The sequence below is a fragment of the Cavia porcellus genome, unplaced genomic scaffold (assembly GCF_034190915.1).
Source record: "Cavia porcellus strain 051 isolate PalLab524CR breed Dunkin Hartley unplaced genomic scaffold, mCavPor4.1 scaffold_34, whole genome shotgun sequence".
NCBI lineage: Eukaryota > Metazoa > Chordata > Mammalia > Rodentia > Caviidae > Cavia > Cavia porcellus.
The window spans coordinates 13,617,575-13,631,445 of record NW_026947517.1 but is presented as its reverse complement, the minus strand read 5'-3'; the positions used below and the strand labels follow the sequence as shown (position 1 = coordinate 13,631,445).

Below are 13,871 nucleotides of genomic sequence, written 5' to 3'. Positions count from 1 at the left end.
TCCCTGAACCCATGGGGACTCACTTTTCCTATGTGTCATGATGTGTTAAAACCAAGCACAGCACTAATGCTGGCAGGGAGATCCCTTCCCCAGCACAAACCCTGCTGAACATGACTCCCTCCAAGTATTCTTCAAGCCATGTTCTTAACATGTGGCATCATGTTGTAGTTGAATGCCATGAGGGAGAGCACAAATCAAGGGCAGGAGCAGGTGCTATGGTGCCCATAGATTTGGGCAGCCCTTCTCTGATGTGTGTGGACCCCAGTGTCTTTCAGGATATTGGGATGGCACTCTTGAATGAGCTATGGAGATCCATGCCTGAGGGTGTTGGGTCAGGGAGGCATTTGGACCCTGGCTGTGTCAAGTAGCCACGTTGAGCAACACAGAGTGTGTACCACTACCACATGCCCAGGACATCCTCTTACACTGTCTTTGTCATTCCCCTACAAACCTTTGTCTACACAAGGCCCCCACTGCCCACTCCAATCTTCCCTGGACCTTTGAATGGAATCACAGGAGGAGGCAGTGTATGTGTTGCTGCCCAAAGTCAAGTGTCACTGTTGTCTGCTGGTGGGTGAAGGTATGGTGGGTGGAGGCTGGGGATTTAGCTCAGCGGCATAAGCGCCTGCCTTGCAAGTGTGTGGTCCTGAGTTCGATACCTGGTACTGATAAACAAATGAAAAAAAAAGGTATGGTAGGTAACAAAATCAGGTGTCCCTCAATGAGTAACTCAGGGCCTTTTTCTACTGTTATTCCATCTTCCATTCCCTCATTCCTCAGGCTCCCCTCCTTCCTCCTGCTATATTCCATTCTCCTCCTAAAAGTACAAAGCTGGCTGGCCTAGGGAGGGGCTGTTTTGTGCCCCTCTCATCCCATTCTGTCTGAGAGAGAATCCTGTTCCCACAAGTATGGCTGATTGTTTATCACATAGGACAAACTGGGTCCAGCCTGTGTTGCACTTGGTCCAGGGCTTATGACTGAAGAGCCCCTAATTTTAGCTCCCAGCTCTAGAAGTTCTGCTCAGAACATGGTGCTCAGAATTGAGGTCTCAAGGTCAGTCTGGAAATCCCTATCTGTGGAGCATCTAAGGAGCTGACTTAATCTGTGGTTTACCATGTGATGCATGAATATCTGGATATGTGGGGAGACAAATGCAGATGCTTCTGTCTGGCACAACCCAAGTAGAAACAGTAAATTTGAAATGGCTCCTGTGGGATGGGCAGAATTGGATCTGGCTAGGGAACAAAGGCTATGTGCACCAAAAATAGAAGCAGGGCCCTGAGATCTGGACCACACATTGGAAGGAAGGGAAATAAGGGTGTCCCAGCACAACAGTGTCTGGGGATAAATTCTTCCCAACTGTTACCATCCATCTCTGTTCTGTCCCAAACCAAATGACTGTGTTATAAAGGCATGACAGTGTCATCACCCTGCTATTTGTATGTCTCTGGGTCCTTCAAGAGTGGAGAGTACCTGGAAAGGAGTTGGCCCAAGCCTCACCTGTGCATAATATGCCTCTGTATCAGTGACTGACCCTCAGGTAAGATGGTCATGGCCACTGTCATCTCTTTTTTCTGTCTGGCCATCTAGTTGCCAGGCACCACTGTGTTCCCACTTTCCTGCCTATTGGCTCCAGAAGCAAACACCTAGTTTTCTGGTCTTGGTGTCGGTGAGGATTTAGCCTAGTGTGGTGTGTTGGGGCAGGAATCAGTGTGATCAGCAATGGGGCAGCTGAGTTTTGAGTGGCCACAGAATGGGGCAAGAACCTAATATATTTCCTCTCCCTCCACAGTGATATGGGGCCTTTGTGTATAAAGCATGGTTCATTCCAGTTAGCTGTCACATTTTACTACATCTTTCTATCTCAAGACCATTTACTGGAAAGCTGTGTGTATGTGACACAGTATGTCACATATAAAACTATGCTGATAAAACTATGTTGAAGGCCCTGCTGAGCATTTCCACCCAGACTGCCGGGCAGCAGCTCAGCCTTCAAAATGTAGTGAGAGAGGCAAGGGAGGAAGGTGGAGGAAGACAAGAGTCTTTCTCCAAGACAGCTGTACAGAGGGGCCAGGGCACCTCCAGCTGTCACTGTTAGACCCACTTCTGAGCCTGCATCCTGAGTCCAGAGAGGAGACAGCAGTTTTGATCTCTTTGATAGAAATTAGGGGTCTAAGCAGAGTTACAAATACAGGACTTAGGAGCCAGACTGAGTGTTCCTGATTTGCCTGTGTTTGGTTTTCACCTTCTTTCCGTGACTTTGTCATCACCAGCTATTGGCAGTGTGAGTTTCATTGTCTCCTCAAGTGTGATCTGCATCTGGAGAGCTCTGGTACCCAGCACACAGTGAGTCCTCTATGTGTCTCTATTAGGTTGTGCATAGAGAAAAGTATAAAAGTGCATGTTCCTATGATAGGAGGATTAGCCACAAAAATTCCATTAGCAAGGACGTAGACTGAGGACAGCAGATGCTTTGTTCTACAGATTTGCATTTGCACAAAGGAAACATTGCTGGCCAAGGAGAGCGTGTATTTCCTGTGTGAGCTTTTTCATTAGTAGCTCTTTTTTTCCCCACATGTCAGAAGTGGATTTTCTTGCTTTGTGTTTTGTTTACAGATAACTGTATATTTTTTCTTACTACATATTTACAGTGTATACTGATTATGTTGGTGTTAGGACCAGGGCACATGTGGTGCACAGAGTGCATATTGGGCCCTATATTTTGCACAGTGGTACAATCCAACCACCAGTGACTGCTCTTAATGTTTTGTGCATTCAGCACACAGCTCAGGGCCAAGATATTGCCAGCATAAGGCACTGCTTTGTCTTGATTGTCCTTTCTTTATGACAAATACATTGGATAATGATGCAATAATTGGGAGCTTAGCCCAACCCTAACCCTAAGTCTAACCTACCTCTAAACCTAACTCTAACCCAAGATAGTCACTACCAACATTCCTGGCCAAAGAAAACTTTATGGCACTGATGTGGGAAATGTAATATAGGTTAAGTATGAGGATATACAATCAGTGGTGGCTGGGATGGGGCAAGAGGGGAAAGAAAAGAAAACACCATTGTGTAAATATTTGAAGAATATATTCTGGAAGTGGACTTGGGGAAATTTGCTCAACATTGAGAATGCAATGAATGTCAGCAAGCTGATTATTTTAAACAACCCTAAAATCTTAAATTTTACCTATATTTGTTCTATCACTAATGCATCTCTGGTAAATAAGTGTAGCTGTAAAAACAATAGTAAGTAAATCCGGAAGAGAGGGGAATGGCAGGTGTGGGTCAAGAGCTGCCTGCAGTTAGAGCTTGACAGATGACTCCTGAGTGCAGCCATCAGGAGGCTCAGAACTTCAGCTGCTGGACAAAGGAGTCCAGGTTTTGGCTCTTGCTCTGGGATCACAGCTGATTAGAGAGCTGCAGGTAGAGCTGGCACAAGGTCTGCAGGTGCAATTTCTGCATGGCATGAGCCTGGCCCTGTAGTTGCAGGAAATGAAAAGATTGCCAACTTTCCATGGACTTCCTGGGCAAAACCTTCCCACTGCCTGTCAGAGGCAGCCTTGTGCACCAACACAGTCCAAGGAAAGCCTCCTGACTGCATCCCCACACCGACTGCTGAGTGTGTCATACTCCTGGGTCACCCAGCAGGGTACTTTGCTGAGTTCCAAGGCCATCACCTCCCCACAACCCTACATCCTACACTCCAGGGATAGTTACCCTGTGGCTCAGTCTCTGGGGCTCCAGCTAGTCCAGGAGAAGCTCAGCCTGGGGATCCAGATGGGCATATACTTCCAATGTGGCCTCAAGCACAGAAAAGAACTGGGGCAGACAGGGAACCAGCAGAGTGAGAGACCTGGGCTTTACTCCCACAATGCCTGTACATCTCACTTGTAGAGAGGGGTCATGGAACCCTGCCCATTTGATACAATGTCCAGCCCCATCCTCACCCACCCACAATTGGATAGTGAGGGCCCAAGGGGCCCTTAATGGCTGAAAGAAGTCTCATTGGGAGAGAGACCTTGCTTAGTTTTATCAAATATCTACATTCTTCAGGGAATCCTGCCACAGTATCTCCCTGCCCCTCCCCAGTGAAAGTCAGCTTGGAGAAGGTAGAGACTGCAATCTGCCCTGTCTTTGCACTCAAAGGCTCAGGGCTGCCACTCCATGAATATCTGAGAAGTGAAGGATCAATCAGTGTCTGTCCTGCATCTCTGCAGTCTCTAGCTCAGGCAGTGATGCATTGCCCAGTTCTCTTTGCCCCTGTATAACTCCTTGTGCATAGTTTGTACACACAACTAGGGAGGCCTGGAGACTGGAACAATGGCTTTGAGGTGAGCAATGTCTGTTCTGCTGCCAAGGGTTACTCTGTGGCCTCCCACAAACATCGAAACTCAAAAGGGCAGTGGTTCCACTGACTCTGCTTACAGAATCTTGGTTAATATCCAGAAACGTGCTTGCACACAGTGTGTCTTCATATATGATTGTGGGATGGTAACACCTATCTGCTCTTCCTATCTGTCTGACAGCCATGGACAATTTGCCATTCTCAAGATTTCCTGTCACGGTGTGACTCTCTGATCTCCTTTCTGATGAACAGAACTGCATCCACCAAGTGTTGGTCACTGGGTGGGATGGAAGATCATCCATCAGAATTACCACAGCCTCTACAGCAGGTCTTCATGGGGCCAAGGCCACAGCTAACTGCTTGGCATAGAGCCCCCATTTCATCCTCAGTGACCCTAAGCTCTCAATCCACTCATTCCCGACCTGTTTGGCACTGTAAACTAGGGTTGAATGAGGCCCTTGCATAGGGCCAGGACCTGAATCCACAGGTGACCAATTCCCACTGGGCTGCTTAGGTAAGAACTCCCCTTCTCAGCTTTGATGCCTATAGGGTAGAGAGTTTAGCCCTGGAGAAGTCCAAGGAGTAGAGGCTGTCCCTTGGATATCTATCCAGAAGGCCGGCTCCTTAGGCTTCTTCAGGCTGTGAGGCCCATCAGCCTGCACTGTGCTTCCTGTACAGACCTCTACCAGTCTCTCTGCTGCCTGACTTCTGAGAATGTGGTGAGACTGTAGGTGGATATGGAATTGGTGTCCTGCATGTGGCTTCTCAGGAGGTTTTGGGGCTGAAGCAAAGCCCACACTCCAATTAGTCCACAGAGGCTAGTGGTAATGGGCTCACAGGAGGGCCCCTGCAGAAAAGGGATTCTCTTATTAAAACTTACATTTCACAAGGGAAATTTAGAAATACTAGCATGCTCAGATCACCTCAATAGAGAGGTTGAATGGAAGTCTATGTATGAACAAAACCTATGAGTCCTAAGGTGCCCCCCCCCCCATTTTAGAGATGAGAAAAGGAGGCTCATTCTGGATGTCCTGGTCCATTAATGAGGCACCGCAGAATTTCCCAAGATTCTGATGAAAAGTCCCCAGGAAGGAATTAAGTTCCTCTTCTATAGCCATGGAAGGCTGAGCCACTGTGCTCACTTCTCTCTTCTTGTGCTCATTTAGCCCAGAGGCTCCTGCAAAAGGACCTGCAGTGCAGGAAAAATCCCATGAGACAAGTGCCAGAGAATTGGACAGAGTGGACTGACATTTGAGGTGAGCACACATCTGGTGAGGTGGTGCTGTGTAAGAGCTGGGGACAGTGGAGGAAGACACCTTGCTAATGGTCCTTGGACACCAGGCCCAGTAGAGAAAATGAGGTATAATGGCAGAATTCATTCATGACAAGAAATGAAACGATTTTGTGTTTGTTCCCTTTCTCCTCTTCCATCAATATGCATTCAGTGACCTTGCCTGTGATAAGGTAGAGGCTTAGTAGAGAGGATATGGTAGTTGAGCACTTGCAGTCCAGATTCCTTTGGAGCAAGACCATGGGCCCAGTGTTTGACAAGCCCTGGATAGAAGTGTTGGAAGGGTTAATCAGACCCAAAGTTCCTCTTAGTCGTGAGTGGGCTTCCATACATTCCCTTGTGCTCACATACTCTGCACTGGAGCCAATACCTCCTATTATTGTGGGTCCCATCTCTGGAGCAGGGATGTGGCACACAGGGCCCAGGGTCCACCTCCATGCCAATGTCCTGTGTGCAGCATGGTTGGGGCAGTGCCCAGGAGCCAACAGGAAGCCTGAGACTCTGAGACACCACAGGTTTCATTTTGTGAACCCAGATAACTTTATGTTCTGCAAAGACTAACAGCTCTTTCCCAGACTTCTACCCAGGAGGACAGGAGATGACTCTGGAGGCTCTGAATAAGCATCAGTGCTGCCCTTCTCCTCCTGCCAGCCCTGTCCTGGGTAGGAACATGACAGGAGCTCAGGCTCACACTTCTCAACACCTGCCCCTGCCCCAGAGCATCTGCCCTCACTGCCTGTCCTCAGAGCACTTACACTGATGATTTAGGATGGGAATTGTTTAGAAGAATTCACAGAGGTGGCCATGCCTTAATGTGCTGTCCTCTAGTTGGTGTCTCTGAGTGGCTGGTGGCTGAGCCTAGGGACACATGTCCTGGGCTCCCTCTTGTTTCTGGTGTCTTGGGAGTTGGGGCTCTTGGGTCCTGCCCTGTGCTGCCCTTGATTTTAGGCAGTTCCTGGTGAGCTTCCTGAAACATCTTGGCCCAGTGAACCATCCTTTTACTCATTCCCATGTGGTTTTCCCATGCAGGGTCAAGAGGCTGGGGCTTCAAAGCCACAGAAAGCAGCACAGCATATTCACTGGTTACTCTCATGAGCCAAGTGCTGGTGAAGGTCAACTGCCACCAGACAAAGTTGCCTGGTGACCAGAATCTTCAAAGTTCTGTTTAGACCTGTTGCCAAGGAAGTTGTGTCATGTGCTGGGGTCCATAGCTGGGCTGCCCCCTCTGATGCCTCCTTTCTTTTTATTGTGGAACAAATTTGTGTTCCTTAGAAATGGCAAGTGAAAAACTAGAAAACAGAATGTGGTTTTATACTTTTGTTCACTTTGAAATATTTCATACAACAAACATGTAGATGCTTCAGAAGTGGCAGGCTGGGAACCAAGTACACGTTTCCATCCAAAAAGTTTTTTTTTTTCATTGAGAATTAGGCTTCACTTAGAGATCTGTCAAATTTTTTGATGAGTTTCTTTCCTTGGCTTATGTTAGTTTCATTTCAAATCCATTAGGGAGTATGGAGATGTTCCCAGAATAACCATAATAATTTTCTTTGAAGTATGTGAATGTTTCATGTTATAACCTCCTCCTGTCCAGGGGATGAGGATTCCTAAGAAGTTTTACTCTCATGGGCCTATGAGTGATTAATTATTCATCCTTAGATATTTAACTCAGCCACACACTGTAGTTCCATACTCTGACATCCTGTGGAGGGGAGAGCAGGTGGTGATTGCAAGGGGAGGCTTTCCAAGGCCATGGACATCATCACCCCCTGCTGAGGAAGGACACATGCACATCACTCCTGGGGAACTTGTCTCATAGCCACTGATATCACTTCCACTCCTCCATTCCCAAAAAGACCATGGGCTTTGTGTCCCTCCTGGGTAGTTTGCCTTTCCTAGAGGTGATGGCCCTGAGGCTGATCAGGCAAAATACTGTCTGGTTGGTCTCCTTCAAGCAGTGTCTCCATTCTGGGCCCCCAGTGTGCTGCCACCACATGCCATTGCGGGGCTGAACAAAACCAGCTTTCACTTGTTCATGCACCCCTCACTCATCTGCCGATGTCCATTTCTTCTGTTTCTGTCTCAACCCTTGAAAGCAAGCTGCCACAGCCAATCTTATACATGTGCTTGAGTGGATGCAGTCTTTCATTTTAAAGAAAAACAACTTAAATGTGAAATTAATGGATTATATTACTAGTTTATGGCTAACTAGAAATTCTTAAAGTATCTTTGGAAGCAGTTGTTTAAAGCAGAGTTAGGTGGTTGCTTTTCATTTTGTTTTATTATGGTATACTGTGCTATGTTATATTATGTTACATTATGTTATATGTTGCTGAGGATTTTGAAACTGTATTTTCTGTGGTTTCTGATTTGATTTTGTATATTCAATCTGAGAAAATATAAGAATATCACATAACTCTGAGTAAGTTTTTTTGGAGAAAAATTTTAAAAGGAAAACACAGTCTGTGATGTTGGTACACACCTGTCATTTCAGTTCTCAGAGGTTGAGGCAGGGGGATTGTTGTAATTTTGAGGTCATCTGGGGCTAAAAGGGAAGATCAAGGCCAGCTTCAAATGTATAGCAGAACCCAATCTCAAAAAAAGAATGAAAGAGTAAAAGAAAGAAAGAAATAAAAGAAGAGAAAAATTAAAAAGTTTAAAAATACAAAGTCAAATATAACCTGTGAATTCAGAATAAAAACATATGTGAGTTTTTCTTGCAAATGTACTTTAGTCAGCACACTTGGCATAAGGTTTACCATCATGTAAACATTGATGTGCTGCCAGGTTTGTATTGTTTCAATTTTTAATATTTTACAGAGATGACTGCAGATATGCTACTGAATATACTTTCTTAGGATTTGTGTAGCTCAGTGTGAAGATAATGTGATCATTGCTTTTTTTCCTCTCCTAAATTTATATTTAGAATCAGAAGTTGATCAAGGGATTGCTATTTTTTTTGAAATAATAATAAGGATCATATAAAAGATACTCTTTTAAGTATATGGAAAATAAAAATAATTGTAGAATAAGAGTGGTTAATGTACCTTGCACAGTGATTTCTAGGATTACTTAATGATCAATAATTTCATACATTTGTAAAATTTTACTTTTAAACATTTTAAGACATAGTCTCAACAGTTTTCTGAGTTTCCCTTGCTAGGTTTAAACCCTTCATCATCCTTCTTCACGCTGTCAGAGGGCTGGGATTACAGGTGTACATTATTCTGAGTCGGCAATTGGCAAACAATTTTACATACTCATGGAATAAAATATTTGACTTTGATCTTTAGACTTTGTAGAAAGAATCCATCTAGTTAAGCTATCTACCACCTTCCTAATCTGCTGTTTCTTTCACAATGAGTACGACTCAAAATCCAATTAACAATATTGGTAGTCACTGCTTTTTAACTTTAACTGTGGTCAGCATGCACTTCAGAAGATTATTCCAAATGCCTTCTGCTGGGGGACTGAGGCTTCATATCCCCAAAGCACTTTCTCTTTTTCTCTGATCACTCATGGAAATTGATGATTGGGGTCAAATCCCAAGCAAGATGTGAAAGATAAAGCTTCTTGGGGCACACTGCCCTCCAGAAGGCCAGGCCAGGATAAAACATTGTTGCCTTCCCTTCTACTTTCCAAGGTTTTGTTTTGGTTATGGTTTAGGGTTTCCATTCAGTTTCTGGAGATTGAATAAAGAGCTTTTGCATTTAGCTCCATTACATTCCACTTTTAAAAGTCTTCCTTTTGGTCATTTTTTTGTTTTTATCGGTACCAGGGATTGAACTCATGACTGCCTGCTTGCAAGGCAAGCGCTTATGCTGTTGAGCTAAATCCCAGCCCCAAAAGTCTTCCTTTTTTGAGGAGTTCCTCAATAAGTTCCTAAGTTGGTGAGTCTATCCTTGAATTCATGATGTTCCTGCCTCAGCCTTCCAGAGTGATAGCATTGCAAGACACACCACCAGACGTGGTTTCATCCTGGTGTTAATAAAACCTCACTGGCTGAGAAAGGAATGGTGAAAATACCTGCAATGTCAGGCCGCTGAGGCAGCAGGAATACTGGGAGTTCCAGACAAGCCTGCAACACACTCTGATTTCAGCTCAGGGCAGATTGACAGAGGGATAACCTGAAAAGAAAAAGAAAAGGAAAATACAGGAAAGGACAAGAATGGAATGAAGAAACAAATCCAAATTCCTGCTGACTCTATGAGTTGGTTTGTCTCTGGGCTAGTCATTTTCATCTGTGATCCTATTCTTTCAGTATAAGATGCTTTTGACTGCTGACACTTTATAATATCATTTGGAAACCAGGTATTTTGTGGTTCTATGTTTCATGTTCTTTACATGGCTAGAGGATGACACTTCCTTGTGAGGCTGTGTACTTCCTTGTGAATTTTCATATTGTTTTTTTGATTTCTAGGAAAATATCAGTGGTATTTTGACAGGAATGCTTTGAAAGGGCTGGTTGATCTGGGTAGCATGTACATTATAACAACATGAATTCTTCCCATCCGCCATCACGATATGTGTTTTCTTCTGTTAGTGCTATTGTACTGCTTGCATCAATTTCTACAAATTTTAAAGAACATGTGAGTTTGGTTAAATTTTTCTTAAGCGTTCTTTTTGATGAATTATTAAATGAATTGTATTCTTTGTATTTGAGGATGCAGTTTGTTTGAAGCACATAGATATGAATTATTTAGGACATGTGGATCTTGTACCCTGCACCTTATGTGATTTTTGAATTTGTTCTAAAAGGTTTTCAGTGGAGATATAAAATGAAAGGATAATATGAAAGGTTGTGTCCTCAGGAAACAGAAACAGTGCTTAATTCTTTCTTTCTGATTTGGAAGCCTTCATTTCTTATTACTGAGTAAATTCTAGGGCTAGATCTTGGAGTACTGTGTTGAAAGTTGCTGCAAGCCTTGTCTGGTTCCTGATCTGAGATGAAAATCTTACAGCTTGTCAGCCTCTGAGCACGATGTCAGGGATGGGCGTCTCATGTATCATCTTTGCTGTGTTGATGTCCATTCTTCATATACATGGTGTGTGAGTAGTTCTTACCATGACAAAATGTTGAACTTCAGAATTTCTCAAAGCCATTTTTCCAAATCTATTGAAGGATTAGATCTGTCTCATTCTGTGAAAGTGACAAGTGATGCTCAATGGTTTTTATAGTTGGATGGTAGTTGCATCACTGAGATGGAGCCGAGTGTTGATCATGGTGCTTAAATTTTGCATGTGCTTGCAATTTTATCTGACAAGCATTTAGCTGAATAATCTTGCTTATGTTCATTAGGAATATTGGTCAGTAGGGTGTTTTCAATTGTTTTTATTTTATTTTTCAATACATTATTGTCTGGCTTCACTCTCAGCATGACTTTGTCATCTAAAAGAAGTTGGTGTTTTTTCTTTCCCTTCAATTTCTAGGAAGAATCCAAAAGTGATTGCTATTTATTCTTTATTATACACTTGAAAAAATTCACTGAGTCATTTATCTTATCATGGGTTTGTGGTTGTTATTAATGAGTTTTGATTGTTGACACATTGCCTATATTCATTTGTGCCCTATTCATCACTGTGTTTGTTCCTGATGGATGTGGGTCAGTGACACCAAAGGAGACCACATTCCCATTAAGGGTCACGTCTCATTTTACTTAGGGATGCAGCCATTTACTTTTGTATCTTCCAACTAACCCTACAGCATATGTTTTTGGCAGTAACTCCCTTCAGTTACTTAGACTTTTAATGCAAAATGTTCTTGTTGGGTGTTTACCGCTGAAGGAAACAGGAGCTGATCAGGTGCCTGTCTCTTATTTCAGGCTTCACAAAATGACCTGCCTGCAGTGTCCCCACCTCCTAACCTGCTCCATGTAAACACCTGTCCTGCTCCACAGCTGTGGTGCATCCACATGTGGAAGTTGAGATCTGCACCTCGATGGAAGACATTCAGTCAGTATTGGCTGTGTAACAGACTGACCTTTTCAAATAGTGCTTCCCTGATTGAGTCAGGGGGCCTCAGGCCTACAGGGAGGAGTTCTGGTAGCAGGGTCATTCCAGCCATCTTCTGTCCAGTGTGCAGTGTATGCTGCTTTGCTGAGAAGCTGACTTGTGGATCAGGAGGCCTGGACCTCAGGATTTCTTGCCCTTGGTGCCAAGGTGTCCTCTACCACTGCCTGGCCCATTTTCCCCTGACATAAGATCTCCACAAAGATCTGAGCACCCCTGGACTTCCTCTTCCAGGTTCCAACTCAATGTGGAGACTTCAGGTTTGAAATCTGTGACTATGACAGTCAAAATGTATACCTTTAACCTGGAAAATGTACTGCTAATTCTTCATTATAAAAAATGAGACTGAAAGACACCCGTATTCTTTTTTACTCAGTTAAGGTGTGAAAAATTAGAAACCATGAACGTAGCACACAGCAACACTGCTGAGTAAATTATAAATTTACAGGCACAGAAAATGCTGAAAGAAGGACATGTTCTAGGCCATGTGCCCAGTCTTACTTGAGAAGACAGAAAGCTTATGGCTTGGCCCTCTCTCCATCCAGCAGTGAAGAGACACAGGCCCTCACAGCAGGCAATGACAGGAGAGAGGAGCTGGTGGATGGCAGACCACTCATCCTAATGGCCCTGATAGGTACATTGTGATCCCCTCTCACACACCTGAGCCCTGGCTCTCTTCCTCCCCAGCCTTGTACTCTGTGCTCCCACCCCCCACCTTGGGAAGAGGTGGCATCTCTCTTTGGTTTAAGTAAGTAGTGTCAGATGACATTTTTTTCAAGTAAGGGAAAAATGCCATTTCCACCTTTATATGGACCTTGCTCTGCTTCTCCCACCCTACTTTTGTCTTCTGAGCCTGCGAATGACAAGCCCATGGAGGACTCTGCTACTGGAGAACTATTTGTATGCCATTAATATATGTTCTCTTATTACAAATGAAAAACAAAATCTTGGTATATTTATCTATGTCACCAGGTTTGTGTTAGTTCCCTGTGCCACTTCCCCACCCAACAATGACATTGTATGATAAAGGAATCTGAGAGTAAAACCAAGAAGAGCATTCACATTTCCAGTCCTTTGCAGCTCCATTCATTAAGTAATGGGCAAGTCTCCCAGGCTCTGCCTCACTCTGCCTCTGTCCCTCTGGTTGTCTCATGCACATCTCTGTGTGTATGCACATTGATGGCAGAGATATTTCATTGTAAAAACTGAGATATTCCACACACAAATCCATCTTGCATCAATGGTAATTTCATGATCAGATTCCTTGGCCTCTTCCTCTGTGGGCCCAGAGATACTGAGCTCAGCTTCCCTGAAGCTTCCCCTGCTTTCTGTGGCCTACACTGGTGCACTGCACACTCTACCTGCAGGGTAGGGAGGGTCCTTGTTCCTTCCTGTTCTAAAAGTGCTGTGAACAAATTGAAAAGAAAGTTAAAATGTTATGCAGATTTTTCTTTATTTTTTTTTGTGTGTGTTGTTGTGCAGCTCTCTGTGTGGGAGATACCTCTATGATTAGCTCAGAGAGGTCCAGGGACCCTGTGTAGAGCTCGGATGGGAGCTGAGGGAAATGGTTCTGCTTCCCCCACCCCATTTTCTCCCCACTGCTGTTCCCCACTTACCTTAAAACCTGAAGTCAAATGGGGACACAGCATCACTCAGTGACATGGCCCTGAATGTATCTTCAGTGGGATACTGCTCATTTTGTACATTTCTTGGCCATATGAGGAGATTCCCTTTTGCATTGCAAGTGTTTTTCTCTTACCTCACAAAACAAATGGAAAAGCAATTCTAACCTCAAAGATGAATGTATTTAAGTTTTATTTATAAACTGGGATCTATTTGGGACTGTCCCCTTTATCAAAGAAAAATATCAGTTCATGTCTTCCATTAAAGCTTGGCCAAGCAGAGCTGTGATGCACTGATGTGAAAACCTAGAGTACTAAATCACAGAGGCAGAAAGATCAGTGGTGGCTGGGGATGGCAGGGAAGAGAGGGAAATGTGTCCAAATGGGAATGAAGTTGTGGGAAATGTTCTGGAACCGGGCAAAACTGAAGATTGTTCGTATTGAGAATGTGTGCATGCCACTGCACTGAGTATGCTAATTAAAGTGAATGACGTCCTATCATTTGTTTAAAATTAATTTACGCCATAATATTTAAAAGGAGTACAGAGGTAAGGGCAAGAAAATGGAAAAAATAGTGGAGGAAATGGGAAACTCA

At 44.0% G+C, this 13,871-nt stretch overlaps 1 protein-coding gene across 6 annotated transcripts in view; it reads left to right on the top strand.

The window, feature by feature from the left end:
• Positions 1-13,871, top strand: part of LOC106025896 (zinc finger protein 709-like) — a 121,651-nt gene that overhangs the window by 18,313 nt on the left and 89,467 nt on the right. The window contains exons 1-2 of one of the 6 annotated variants that reach the window (XM_063243197.1): positions 3,269-4,868; positions 5,521-5,610. The exons of 4 other annotated variants lie outside the window; for them this stretch is intronic. The gene's annotated coding sequence lies outside the window, so the exon portion shown is untranslated. Of the gene's footprint in view, positions 1-3,268; positions 4,869-5,520; positions 5,611-13,871 lie in introns of those variants that run through there. One more of the 6 variants, XM_063243194.1, reaches the window with a different exon arrangement.